Source organism: Solanum stenotomum, chromosome 8 (genome assembly GCF_019186545.1).
Source record: "Solanum stenotomum isolate F172 chromosome 8, ASM1918654v1, whole genome shotgun sequence".
Classification (NCBI taxonomy): domain Eukaryota; kingdom Viridiplantae; phylum Streptophyta; class Magnoliopsida; order Solanales; family Solanaceae; genus Solanum; species Solanum stenotomum.
In genome coordinates this window covers 16,035,232-16,049,813 of record NC_064289.1, presented here as the reverse complement: position 1 = coordinate 16,049,813, position 14,582 = coordinate 16,035,232, and positions in this window count along the sequence as shown.

Genomic DNA, 14,582 nt, shown 5'->3' with positions numbered 1-14,582 from the left:
TCAGAGTTTCTATGTTGACACTGCCTCTACTTGTATAACCTACACTCAGAATCTTTCCTTCTCTTTTTCTTTTACAATTGTTCACTCNTGGAACATAGGTAATGGGGAAAATATTCAACTATAAGATGAAAATTGGATTGAAAACTTACTCCCTTCGAATTGCTATTGAACGTACCCTTAATAAAAGTGATCAAAAGCTTCTTGTATCCCATCTTCTGCAGGATAACAATACCCGGGACTTCTCACCCTTATCCTTTGATATTTCTACATCCACTAGAAAGTCTACCAATAACTATACTCATGTTTTCGAAGGAAAACTAAACACTAGCTTTTGGAACCTTAGTACAAATGGTAAGTTCAACACTAGAAGTGCCTACGATTTGTATATTTTCGTGAACAATAAGAAAAGTACTGATACCCTGTACAATCACGAGTGGATATGGAATATTAACACTATTAACAAAATAAAATGCTTTATGTGGCTACTTTTCCTAAATAAGCTCCCAACATCCTCAGCTTTGTTTCATAGAAACATTATTAGTAACAAAAACTGCTTCTCGTGTACAAATAGGGAAGAAAATATTATCCATATATTTATGGATTGCTCAGATGCTAGGTACATATGGAATCATTACAATATCACCATTGATAGGTAAAATTTCTACAACGAAATTAGTAAATTATGTAAAACATCAAATCTGTCAACCACTACTAATCACCTCTTGGTGCCAACTGATGTTCTTACTCCAGTTATTCTTTGGAATATTTGAAAAAATAGGAATAATAAGCTTTTCAAAAACCTTAACATCAGTGGATCCTCTGTCACACTCTAAAACATCTCTTTCCAAGCCCTAGAATACTTCCATCTTGCAAATTTCAATTCGAAAACCCCCCTAAGATACATGGCTCCAGTATCATGGCAGCGTCCTAAAAGTAAAGAGGGGGGTGAATTAAAATTCCTTTAGTCGACTTCTTGTAAGAAGTAGTCGACTCACCTGCAAGTTAGTTCCACAGCATAAAACAAGATAAGATACTGAAAGTAAAATGACAGAGGATGTTTTATACTGGTTCGGATCATCGATGTGGTGCCTAGTTCAGTCTCCTTGGGTTTCAAGGGTTTCCTTTAGAGCTTGTTGCGAACTTGTTTGTACAAGAGGTGCAATCTTCAAGTCTTGTCTGATATGCAAATCAGAGTTTCTATGTTGACACTGGCTCTACTTGTATAATCTACACTCATAATCTTTCATTCTCTTTTTCTCTTACAATTGTTCACTCACGTGTACAAAGCTTTATGAAAGATGAAAAAGGATTACAATTATAAGTTCAAGTGAAGTTGCATGAGTACAACTATGGCTGAGAGAGGTTTATATAGCTTTGCTCTTTTGTGGAAACCCAAGGGTATTTGAATCAAGGATCATTGGTGCTATCCTTGATTCAATCCTGATTGATTTGCTGAGTCATGTCCATATAAAATATGTGCATGAGTAAATCAAATCATTCCTAGAGAGCTGATCTCTTTCTTAATTTATGGCTGATCTTGATTTCTTCGTTCGAATTCTACCTTGTGTCATGATCTTCTTCCTGATTCTTGGCTGATCTTGCTTCCTTGATTATGTCCTTGACTGATGCATAATGTACTCCTAGATTGATTTATTTAAAGTCTTCTCCTATGCGGATCTTGTTTCCTTGTATATATCCTTTGATATATGCAGGCTTGACATGATTTATTTAAGCAAATATTCCCTTTCCTTTCTTATGCGTTGTGTGATTGGCTTCAATTGGTAGAATTCTTTACTTAGTCGTTTGGTGCTTGACTTGGTTCTTCTCTTTCTTTTCCTGCAATAGTTAGTAAGACAGTTAAGTGTTTTCATTATTAAAACTATTTCGATTTCAAAAGGCTAACACGTCCACTTGAAGGAATTCTTAAGTTGAATATTGACGGATCCTATGAACCCAAACAAATAGCGGTGGAACAGGTGGGGTAATAAGAGACCATCAAGGTTGTTGGATTATGGGTTTTGCGTGTAAAGTCAGAGCCCAAAATATCCTTCACGCACAATTAGTGTCCTTCCTCCATGGATTGAACCTAGCAAAGGAAAAAAACAGTTGCTGGTGGAAATCAATTCTCAGGTATTACTTAATAGCTTTAAAGGAAAAAATCTTATTTACTCATATATTTACGCTGATTGCAGGTCACTAATCCAGCAGATGGAGGAGGCATATCTGCAATACATACGGAGGGAGGCTAACTCAGTGGTAGACCTATTAGCAGATTACGAAAGGACAACAAAGGATCCAAATATGACTATAAATCAGCTTTAGCTTTTTAATGCATCTCCTTCCTTTATATTAAAGACTCTTGAAAGAGATGCTACTGGAACTACATCGCTTAGATGAGTTCCTTTCTGTAATGGATAAACCTTATTATTAAATAAATAAAATCCTTCCGTTCTTAAGCAATTTTTTATTATTATTTGTGATCCTAACTTTTTCTCTTGTTCTGATGCAGAATTTGTCTAATTCAAACTTGATAATATTTGATTCTCTTTATTAATTAAGTTCAAATCATATTATTCGTTTCTTCTACTGGATCTGATTATGAAATCTTTAATCTCTATGTTGGATTTCCTCATATACGCTTCGTGAATTTATAGGCTAGAAACTCATTTTCCCTCAATGTTCTAGACCTATGATGCATATAGACTGTTACATCCAAAGAAGGAATAATCCATCGGTGGCCCCCTAAAGTTGGTAACAATTTTCACTTAGACACTTTAACTAAGCTTTGTTCATTTCCGACACCTCATGTCAGGCTCTGTTGTGTCATTTTGACACTTTTCGCTGACATGGCAAAGTGAGTGTTATACACTCGCTATTGACACGTGAGGGGTTATTTTGCCTATTTTATTTTATTTTATTTTTTCTCTTCTTCTTTCCCATTTTACAGCCACTATCTCTCCCATTATTTCTCAAAGCTTAAAGTACTTCAACGGAGATTAAATCTTTTGTTATAATAATTTCAATTTAAATTTCCCACTTCAAGCTTAGATAGATCCAAAAAGAAACAAGAAATCAAACCCATATCAACAACATCCCAAATCATGTAAAGTTCATCCACAATAATCATAAAGAAAAAGGTAAAAACAATGCTTCAAATTAAACGTATCCACAATCTCAATTGCCCACATATAACTGCCAACAACTCAAATTTCAAGTTAACAAAAATAGGAGCCAAAAAGATCCCAATTTTCATTATGTGAATGTTAATCTCACTAACTTTAAGCCCTAATTAAACTACAAATATCTCAAAATTAAAGAAAAGGAGACTCAATCATAAAAATACGAACCATTGTTGTTATACATTTGCACCTCTTAACCCTATATCAAATGAAGGAGGGAAGGTGCAGTGAAGAAAACGGTCAAAATTCGGGTGAATATGACAAAAAAATCATGAAAAAAGAGGAATAAAACAGAGAAGATGATTGTGTGGATGTGGGTGTGACGGAAAAGACAATGAAAATGGAGGAGTATGATAGAGTAGATTGTGTGGGTGTGGATTTATGGTAGAAAAAATAAGGCTAAAAAAATAATAAAAATAGAGTAATACGATGGAGAAGATGATTTTGGGAAGCTGTGGGGGTGTTGCACTTTTCTTTAAATTTGTCAAACTATTTTATTTAATTTTTTTTATAAAAAGACCACATGTCATTTATTCATTGGTTACTTTGTCATATATTTTAATTCTTATTTTTTCTCTTTAATATGATAGACTTTTAATGAGTTGGCATGATATAATTGAGTATCTAATCCATGTGGACGCACTTGGTTAACACACACTTGGAGTCAACACGTGCTAGTGAAAAAAGTGTCAAAATGACACAATAAGGTATGACATGAGGTGTCTAAAATGAACAAAGTCTAGTTAAAGTGTCTAAGTGAAAATTACTGCCAACTTTAGGAGGCCACCGATGGATTTGGCCTCCAAAGAATGTAATATTAATGCAAATAATTCAAAGGTCAAGGCGGCTGGCTAGGAGAAATTAGAGATTTTTTAGTTGACTAATGATATGTTTAATTAAGAAGACCTTTTTAGTATTTACTTTTACATTTTTTAGTATGAATAGTAGAACAAACAACGCATATAGAACCTTTTTTTCTTCTTCCATCCTCTCTTAATTTTGACTTAGCAAAATGATGAGATACGACAAATCACAATAATTGATACTTTTCAAAGATATCGATAAATTAACGATCCTTAAATTTTAGGTAAAAGTGCTGGAACACACAAAAGCAAGGGTTTAGGAATAAATGTTTAACTTTATTACTCCATGATAATAGACTTGAAACCAACTTTGTTCCTACCATGTTGACTTTACATTGCATAATTTGCACTAACAATTGATAATTTTATTTTAAAAGGTGAAAGCACACAAATACATCTTAAAACGTTTAGAGATTAATTTGTTAAAATTAAGTACGCATATATAGTTGTATATACTATATATCAAGCCAAGTTCCAAACAGTAAACTTAGGGTCGTTTGGTTGCTGGTTGGGAAGCAGGTTATTTATATATTAAGAGTTCAAAATGAGCATATTTGATAGTTTTTATTTTAGTTTATGTGAAGATATTTGACAAGGCATAGAATTTAAGAGAAAAAAAGGAAAAAAACTTTTGAAGCTTGTAATCTAAAATAAGGCATATAAATTTTGGTGGCAATAAATAATTTCGTTAAAAGTAAAATGAAAAATTTAACTTCAAATTGTTACAAAATATGAAAATATCATTTTTTTTAGAACTGTTTAAAAAAGAGTGTCATAAAATTCACACATAGAGAGTAGCATAGAAGGTAGCTTTTTAGTTGCTTTGTATAAAATTTAGCACATTAAATACACTATGGTTACCAGGAACGTCTCAACCCCTAGGCCACTAAAGTCATCCCTTGGGGACCCATATTTTTTGGGGGCCCCATTTATTTATTTTTTAACTTATGAATGTTACTTTTCTAAAAAAAAATAATATATGTACTATAAGTGCTATGATTTCTACTAAGGATATTGCATATGAGATGAATATAGAATTTAAATTTCGTAAGAAATAATTTGATGAAAATATTGATAACGAAATCACAAAGTTCCTTGAAATTAGAGTTGATTACTTGATTTTTTATATTATATATATACAATATGGGGGCTGTGATGTATCGCAATACATGGTATGCGGAATTGGTTTGCNTTTTAACTTATGAATGTTACTTTTCTAAAAAAAAATAATATATGTACTATAAGTGCTATGATTTCTACTAAGGATATTGCATATGAGATGAATATAGAATTTAAATTTCGTAAGAAATAATTTGATGAAAATATTGATAACGAAATCACAAAGTTCCTTGAAATTAGAGTTGATTACTTGATTTTATATATATATATATATATATACAAAATATGGGGGCTGTGATGTATCGCAATATTGGTATGCGGAATTTGTTTGCACTAAGCTTTCTTTAGGTATGTTAAGCATTTATGTTGTATAAAGGTCATTCCTTTTTAATGCCTTTGACATTTTTGTATTCAAAATACTCTTGTATTCTTATCAATTTTATCTCATGTATTGCTACAATCAATTTTATAGATTTTAGGCTTAAATATAAAAAAGCCTTTTCTAAATCCTTAATTGATTTGTCCAGGTTCTATAGAGCTATGCGATGTTTCCATGCTCTTTTTCTTAATAAGTGTAAGTGATATTGAACATGTTTCATTTTATGCAATTTGCATGAATGATGTGTCGTGCTTGATTAATACAAACATGGTAATATTTTGATTCCCTATAGGTACTAAGTATTGTTAATTCTAAGGATATAATAAAAATATGAATATAATTTGTTTTTAAAGATAACAATTATGAAATACAGAGTTTTGTGTTTATACCTTTCTCCTTTTCCTTCACTGAATAATTTTTATCACTACCGCAGCAGTTTTCCTTCAGGCTATGAACAATTTTTCGCCTCTCTGACCTCAGTCCTCCGGCTACTTTCCTACTGTTCCTCCTTTAATTTAGGCTGAAGATCTAAATCTTCAGTTAGACTATTCTGGGAATTTAGAGAAGAGAGATATACAAACCAAATTGTTTATTTCATAATATTATCTTCACACACAAACCATACATATTTTTACATATACTTAGAAAATAAAAATACTTATCCCTGACGGGAGAAGCTTCTACTCACTTATCAAGGTACCTAACATGTTTCTCTAATGGGTTTTTTGGAGAAATATATATAGTAGATCAAACTTTTTTTTCACTTCAAAATAGGGTTGAACCAATTTAAGCATATGAGATATTTTTGTTTCTTATTTAGTGGTAATTTGATATCACTAGATGATAAAAATTTTAAAAATATATTATCTTAACCTTGAACTTTCTTTAACACATAATAGTTATTCTGATATTGATGGTTTATATTTATTTTTTGAATTAAAAGTGTTAAGATAAATAATACAAGTAGAAGATAGTGATCTAATAAAAATCCTCAATCAAATAAAATGACTTGATTCTTTTCCAAATATACATAATGCTTATAGAATAATGTTAACAGTTCCTATAACCGTTGACTCAGCCGAAAAAAGTTTTTCGAAACTAAAATTGATTAAATCTTATTTAAGATCAACAATGTCTCAAGAGAGATTGAATGAATTAGCTATATTATCAACTGAAAAGAAAATATTAAAACAAATCAATTACATAAAACAATAACTAATGACTTAACATCTAGAAAAGCAAGAAAAGTAGATTTTAAATAAAAGTATATATGATGAAAAAAATATATTAGGGCCTCTTTCTTAAGTTTGGCTTTAATTTAGGCCCCCAATCTTGTTGAGTCGGTCCTGATGGTTACCATCTTATAATCTCACATAATAAAAATATATGTAAATAATGAGTTAATTCATGTAATACATGATAAAAAATAAAAAAATATAATTAATACATAAAAAATTAAGCTGGTATATCTGAACCATGCCTAACTAGTTCATCCTTAATTAATATATTACAAATACTTGCATTACAACTTCTATATCTTTAATTTTTCTATGTTGAGGGTCATATTTATCCCTCTATTATCGATAAAAGTGTAATATTTTCTTTTGTTATACTATAGATTCATGTATGCTCTTAATAATATAACACCAAAGCATTATAGTTGAATGAGTATACTAATATAGAATATGTATTTAAATAAACTATTTCAAATAGTACGTAACATGTAGTTCTGTTTCCTTTCTATCAATTATATACTGTGGAGTGAGGAGAATTCTTCAACAGCACGTGAGGCACGTAAATGGTCAAAGTAAAACCTGTAAATGTCATTATCCACATTATGATGTTGTGATATTCTGGGATTGTTGATCCCTATAATATTCCAAAAATAATGGAATATTAGTCACTGTTTTTCGTACACATGAATTTCCTTGTCCTTTCATCCAAAGTTCAATTATATAAATATTTAACTGTTCTTGATTACTAGAGAGATTAAGAGGGAAAATACATGAATCATATAATTGGATGTTGCACTAATCATTTGTTAATTCATAAATCAAGTATATTATGTGGTCAAAACATTAATCCAATATGGAAAATGAAAAAGAAAGATGTGTTCAGACATATCTATAGGTGTGGGACATATCATATATATTATTTTGTCTAAATTGATTTTCTAAATTATAGAGTTGACGTTTGAATTTCTATCTATTATCAGGTCTTTCTTTAAACCAATTTGTCGTTTTAAAATTGATTTCGAGGCATTTTTTTCTTTTTTTGGCTATCTTGCATGGATAAGTAAACATGCATCGATCATCTCTTGACATTTTCTATATGTTAAAATTATACGAAAAATGATCAAAATTATCCTCGAACTATTCGAAATAGCTCATATATTATTTGGGATCAAAACTACCCTTGTTGTCTAGATTTTGGACCACAAATACCCTTAAAACGTTATCTTTGCCATATGTGTTGACATGGCAGTCCACCTAGGCAGTCCAACATGGCAAAAATCCCTTCTAACAGTCGGTGTTCACACCCTTTCTATCGTAACTTGGTGTAGACATTGAAATTTTTTGGGATTCTCTAAGACGTATTCATGAATTTGAGTTGGGACTCTACATGGTGTATTCAATTCTAACTAGGATTCTTGGAGGCTACTCAATCTTAAACCCTAGTTCATGCCTATATAGATGGTACTATATTTCCTTGAAAAGACATCTCGAAAATTCCATAAAGAGATCGAAATCTCGAATATTCCGCATATTCAAGGAATATTTATAAAGAGATCAAATTCAAATCATCTTAATTCGAGAAATATGCCACTAATGGCTCTCGAATTATGAATATCAAGTCGAAATTATCCTAGTTCAAGAAATATGCCACTAACGACCCTCAAATTATGGAGATCAAGTTTAAATCATCCTAGTTCGAGAAATACGCCACTAACGACCCTCGAATTATGAAGATCAAGTCCAAACCATCCTAGTTCGATAAATACGTCGCTAACGGCCTTCGATTATGAAGATCAAGTCCAAATCATCCAAGTTTCGGAAATACGCCATAATGACCCTCGAATCATTGATAAATCTTAAGAGAAAAGAATCAAAGGGTCAACAGATTTGTACTCACAGTCTTGATAAATAAAATTATGTTTGTTCATATTTTATTTGTGATTATAATTTTTTTTTGTCACTGCAAACACTTGGCTAAATATTAATATTGTCATGTATGCATATGGTAAGGAGCACAGGGTTCCGGGACAAGTTAGAGCCCGTTTGGATTGGCTTAAAAAATAGCTTTTAAGTCAAAAATAAAAAGGCAAACTGAAATAACTTTTAAGTCAAAAAATAAAAAGTAGGGGGAGACCTACTTTTGGTTTTTTGACTTATTTTAAGTCATTTTAAACTTATTTTAAGTCATTTTTCACCTTCCCAAACACTTCCCAACTTATTTTAAGTCATTTTTGACTTATTTTAAATTATTTTTATATTTGTCAAACACTTCCAGAAGTCAAAATCTGACTTAAAAGTAGGTTTGACCAACTTTTAAGCTAATCCAAACCAGTGGCTGATCCAAAATTTTTGCTTAGGGGGTTCGAAATATAAAAAGGAAGTTCAGGTGGTAATGCAAGTGTGCGGTGAGTGTAGTAGCCCGTCGGCATGCTCTTTGTACGAGAACCATAGATTTTTCATTGGTTCAAAAAAATAAAGACTAAACTAATCAAAGATATCGAGGACAAAGATGCATTGATAAGAATTTTAGTGGATCGACTGTATTACATAAGTTAATTCCTAAAACACATGAAAATTAAATGATGAAAAAGGGTGCGAGACAGGGAAGAAAAATATTTACCTTATCATGCTAAATTTAACTCACGTATTAAACATTTCTTTTTACTTTTATCATGCTCCATCGAGCATTATTAAATTTTCTTGTGTTTTTTATACTTTAATTTTGTAATGTTTTACTTTATATTTCACTTTTTAAAAATTTTAAATTAGTATCCATTCAATCAAATATTACTAGCATCGTCAATTTTTTTAGTTCATATAGTTCAATTTACTAGGTTAGTCATAATTTGTAAAAAAAAAAACGAATAAATCAAATAAGTTTAGTTTCCATCTCTCTAAAATAGAACTAAAAATATAAAAGAAATTTCATGAATTCTATTAAATTAATATTTTTAAAAGGATGTCGACGATATTTAAGTTTCTTCATTCAATTACATCTAATTTACATTTTTAAAAAAATAATTTATATTTTTATTTCAATTTCAAGTTAAATATAATTCATCATGTTTCAAAAAAATGTTATTCAAACGTATATGAAAAAAGAGTTACGCTGAAACAAAATGAATAATGGATATAAAAAGAATAAAATATAAAAATAAAAAGAATGTGTCTAATAAATTTAAACAAAAACAAATTAAAAAAAAAAGAAATGGAATAAAAGGAAAAGATAATGAAAAAGAAGAGGAAGGTCTAAGCCCAAAAGTTCTATTTTCCAAAGCATTAAAAGAGGGAAAACGTGTTGCCAATTGGATTTGAACCCGCAACATAGAGGTATTTCATGAACCACTTATCCACTGAGCCAAATCTGTCCTTTATTTTCAGGGGGTTCATTTTTTAATATATATATTCATAAAATCAGAATTTAACGTATATACAGTGTAATTTTTTAACGAGGAAATTCAGGTGAACCCCCTAGACTTCACCTAGGTCCGCCCCTGATCCAAACACCCTCTTAAGTCTTAGAAACTAGTCGTTGTGGAGAATGTACGGAGAGAGAAGTTTGAAACACTCATTTAATTTGTGATTATAGTACCTCGTGTTTCGTCTAATGCGGTCAAACAGGATTTTATGTTTGTCCTCTTATTCATAATTTTACCATGGATGAGGTATATCAACTCATACTTGTATGAGGGTATTTTTATATTAATTTTAATGTGTTATAAAATAATATATTGTGGATGTCAGGGCCGGCTCTTGCCTATAAAATTTTAGGCATTGGCCTTAGTTGGGGGCCTCAAATTTTTATAAATAAAAAATTATGTATCNATTCTTGTAACCTTTCACTTCCATAACCTCCCCATTATATTCATGTTAATGTCATGTTTATGAGTAACCTTTTGTATGCCTCTATGTTACACTATAAATAGAGGCATAAGGGTTCATATTGTATACACTTGTAGACTTGGAATAATAAGAAAAACTCTCTATCTCTTGTCTCTCTATTTCTATTGCTTTTATCTTTTATATTTCTTGTCTTATTTTGCTTTAGTTTTACAACACGCTATCAGCACGAATGTTCTACCAATTGCAGGATTGAAGCAAAGTAAACAAAAGAAGGTAAAATAATTGTGTTTATTTTTCTCTTGGTAACAAGGTAAATTATTGTGGAATCTATTTTATATTTTACTTGTGAACAAGGTGAATGATTAATATTATTGTTACTGTGCATTTTTTTCACGTATGACTATATATACTTTTTTTTGTATGTGAAACTTATTTTATATTTTATTTGTGATTATGCTCACTGTTTTGGGTATTACATAAGCTTTTAATTTATTTTGTTTTGTGTGTGAAATATTTTGGATTTTCATGAAAATTGAAAAAGGGGTGATGGTAGTGAGCAGTTTTATTTTAGTGTAATTGGAATTATTATTTTTTTAGTGTGCAATTGATTCTTTAATTTATAACGGCAATTCACTACCTTAATAATTATGCACAAACATTATATAATATAATGTTATATGTAACTCTCTGTTTTGACAAGTTTAAGATAGTAGTACATACTTTGTTGAGAATATTTTTATTGTATTTTTTTTTTGTTCTATATTTTATTATGCATGTTAATCACAAAGTGACAATCTTGTTCTATATTTATTTGTACATATATATTAATCACAAAGTGGTAATATTTTTTTAAGGCTCAATGGCGAGTCCTATTATATTTGGCATTTATGTCATTGATTGACGATAAGACGAAGGATTCAAGTCCTATCGCACCAAGAGGGTAATCGGGTGATAGTCCTGATGCATCATGATAATAAAATGTTGGGTCGGGTCCCAACAAATAATGACCTAAAATGTTTTTTTATGGGTAAGACGTTGGGTTCAAGTCCCAACATAAAATAATGATGATGTAATGATGACTGAGCAAATTGATATGCTCTTGATAAAAGTCATGAAATTCGCCCAATTGATTTGCTCCATTCTCTTATGTGAATGTGGTAGCAATGCATAATATGTCTGAAAAATGAGTGTGGTAAAATGTTAATGGTCAGCATTGTGGTAATTAAAAGGAAGAGCATTATGGGTTCTTAAGATGTTTTATTCAAATGTAAAGATAATTTTGTCCATTAAAGTGATATAAAAGGTTATTGGACACATTGTTTCTTAAGATGATCCTTCAAATGTGAAGGTAATTTTTATCCATCAAAGTGGTATGAAAAGTTATTGGGCACATTGTTGTTGGTGCAACCCAATTTGAAAAGTTTTGTAAATCCTCCATCAAAATAAAGGAATACAAAGTGGTAGTACAATTGGTACATTTGACCTCTTAAAGTGATGTTGAGGTGAGTCACATAAATTTGATAATGCCAAAGCACATGCAAAAGTAAACTAGAAGTTTACTAGAATAAATATCAATTGGCATAACCGATTGACCATTCTGGTTCAGATGTGATGCAAAAGAAATTGAGAATTCAAGTGACTATATGTTTGAAGAAATAAAAGATTCTTCAAGAATTCTCTTGTGTTTCTTGTTCTCATGATAAAATGATAATTGTATCAACTAAGGTGCAGAGGTATCCCTTAAAATTATTTGAAACATATAAAAAGGTGAATATGGGCATGTTCACCTGCCATGTGGACCGCTTACTATTATGATTTAATAGATGCATCTATGGTATGGTCACATGTGCATTTGTATCAACTTACAAATTGATTTTTGTAAGGTTGTTTGCTCGAATTATTAAATTAAGAGCACATTTCCAAACTATAAAATTATGTTGATAATGTTGGTTGATTTAGCATAAATTGTTTGCCTCCAATTATAGCTAGACCATTGATTATGAGAACAAATCTCTCAAATAAAATTTGATATGAGATGAGTTTATTTAAAGTGTATGCATCAAGCCAACAAGGTTCTCCCATCACAATTGCTTCAGGGTCAGGAACCAAATAATTTTCATCTAAGAATTTGATGTGTGCACATATGATTTTATTGCTCCACCACACACAAAGATGGATCCCCAAATGAGGTTGAGGGTAAATGTTAGATTCCTAACATTAGGGGGAGATATGTTTAGCAGCTGAAAATTATGTGTGGGGTGAATTATCTAGGTCCTCGTTAAAAAAAATATGAACTTGAAGTTCACGAGATAATTCATTTGCAAAATGCAAATAATTTGCCAGATGTATTTGCTGACCCAATATTTTAATTAAGCTGCAAATACTCCAATAAATAGTTCTTAAAGGACAAAGTCTATGGTACGCCAGAAGCGTGATAGACCAATCGATTCCAAATGTAAAACTCCTTGAGGAAGGAGATGAGCAAATTATCAAAATGGTCATGATAATGAGGTAAGTGCTTTGAAAGAGCACTATGACATAACACTTCACAAAACTTTGGCAAAGGTTGAGGTACCTGAAAATGATGATAAATGAAGAGATCTCGATATGTTATGTCGTATTGGAATCGATATCAAAATGACCGTCGATGGTATCTTTAATATGAAGTAGCACTCAATGCTATAAATGATTACGAGGATCTTAAATTTGAATCTGTCATATAGTGTTGGCAGATAAATGATTGACACTATTCAAGTATATTTTGTTTCACTTAGAAAAGTGATGTTTTTGATCTTATAGTTCATGGATCAAAATATAATGTCAGTGTAGTACAAATGAATCATTGTGCAAAAGTATAACTGTAAGATATAAAGTGTGATTTGTGCCTCGGGGAATAAAGAGTTTCGCAAAAATCCTGACATTATTAAATGGAGATATATTCTTCAATGTGGATGCAATGAGACTTGTTTTAGTCTGGCAATAGATGAAATACTTGAATATGCATAATGATTATTATGTCTAACTAGACGATGAAGTTATATGAAAATCCTTGAAGGATTTAAAATGCCTTAAAGCAATTCCATTGAGTACCCAATGATTTTGAGATTGCTTAACACAGAGAAAGAATCTTTTCAACCTCATGAAAATGATTAAAAATGCTATGTATTAGTGCAATTGATGCACTTACAGATTGTTGGCTATGCAAATGCTAGAAGATTATTTGATATATATAAAGCTATGTGAGGGAATTGGCATATTAGCATTCAAGTTATGCCAAGAAACTGACAAAGCAAGTGACTCAACACATAGAAGATGTGCGATTTTCTTTGAGAAGAAAAGACAAGCTACGTATAAAATTGAAATGATCAATCTCTGAGTTAGAAATGATTTGATTATGTAGATGCAAACTATTTATTTGATCTGCATAAAGCTCGATCGCAATGAGCTATTTGTTTACATATGGAGGCACAACAATATCTTGGTATTCAAAGAATCAAACATTGGTAACCACTTCTTCAAATCATGCAGAAATAATATTGATCTATGAAGTAAGTCCGGAGTGTGTATGGTTGGAATCATGATCTATCATAGTCAGAAAATATGTGATTTTCCTTTGGCAAAGGATATTCTAACCACCATATACGGAAATAATATATAGCTCAATTGAAGAAAAGATGCAATCAAAGGAGGTCGGACAAAACATATTTCACCAAATGTATTTTTCACACATGATCTTCAACAAAATGGTAAGATAGACGTTCAAAGATTCATTCAAGTGATAATCTTGTAAACTTATTCACTAAGGATTGCCGGCATCAATATTTGAGAAGTTGTGATACAAGATTGGAATGCATCGTCTCTGAGATATCAAGTAAAGTTTTTATCAGCGGGAGAAAAATACGCGTTGTACTCTTTTCCTTAGCCATGGTTTTATCCCAATTGGGTTTTCCTAGTAAGGTTTTTA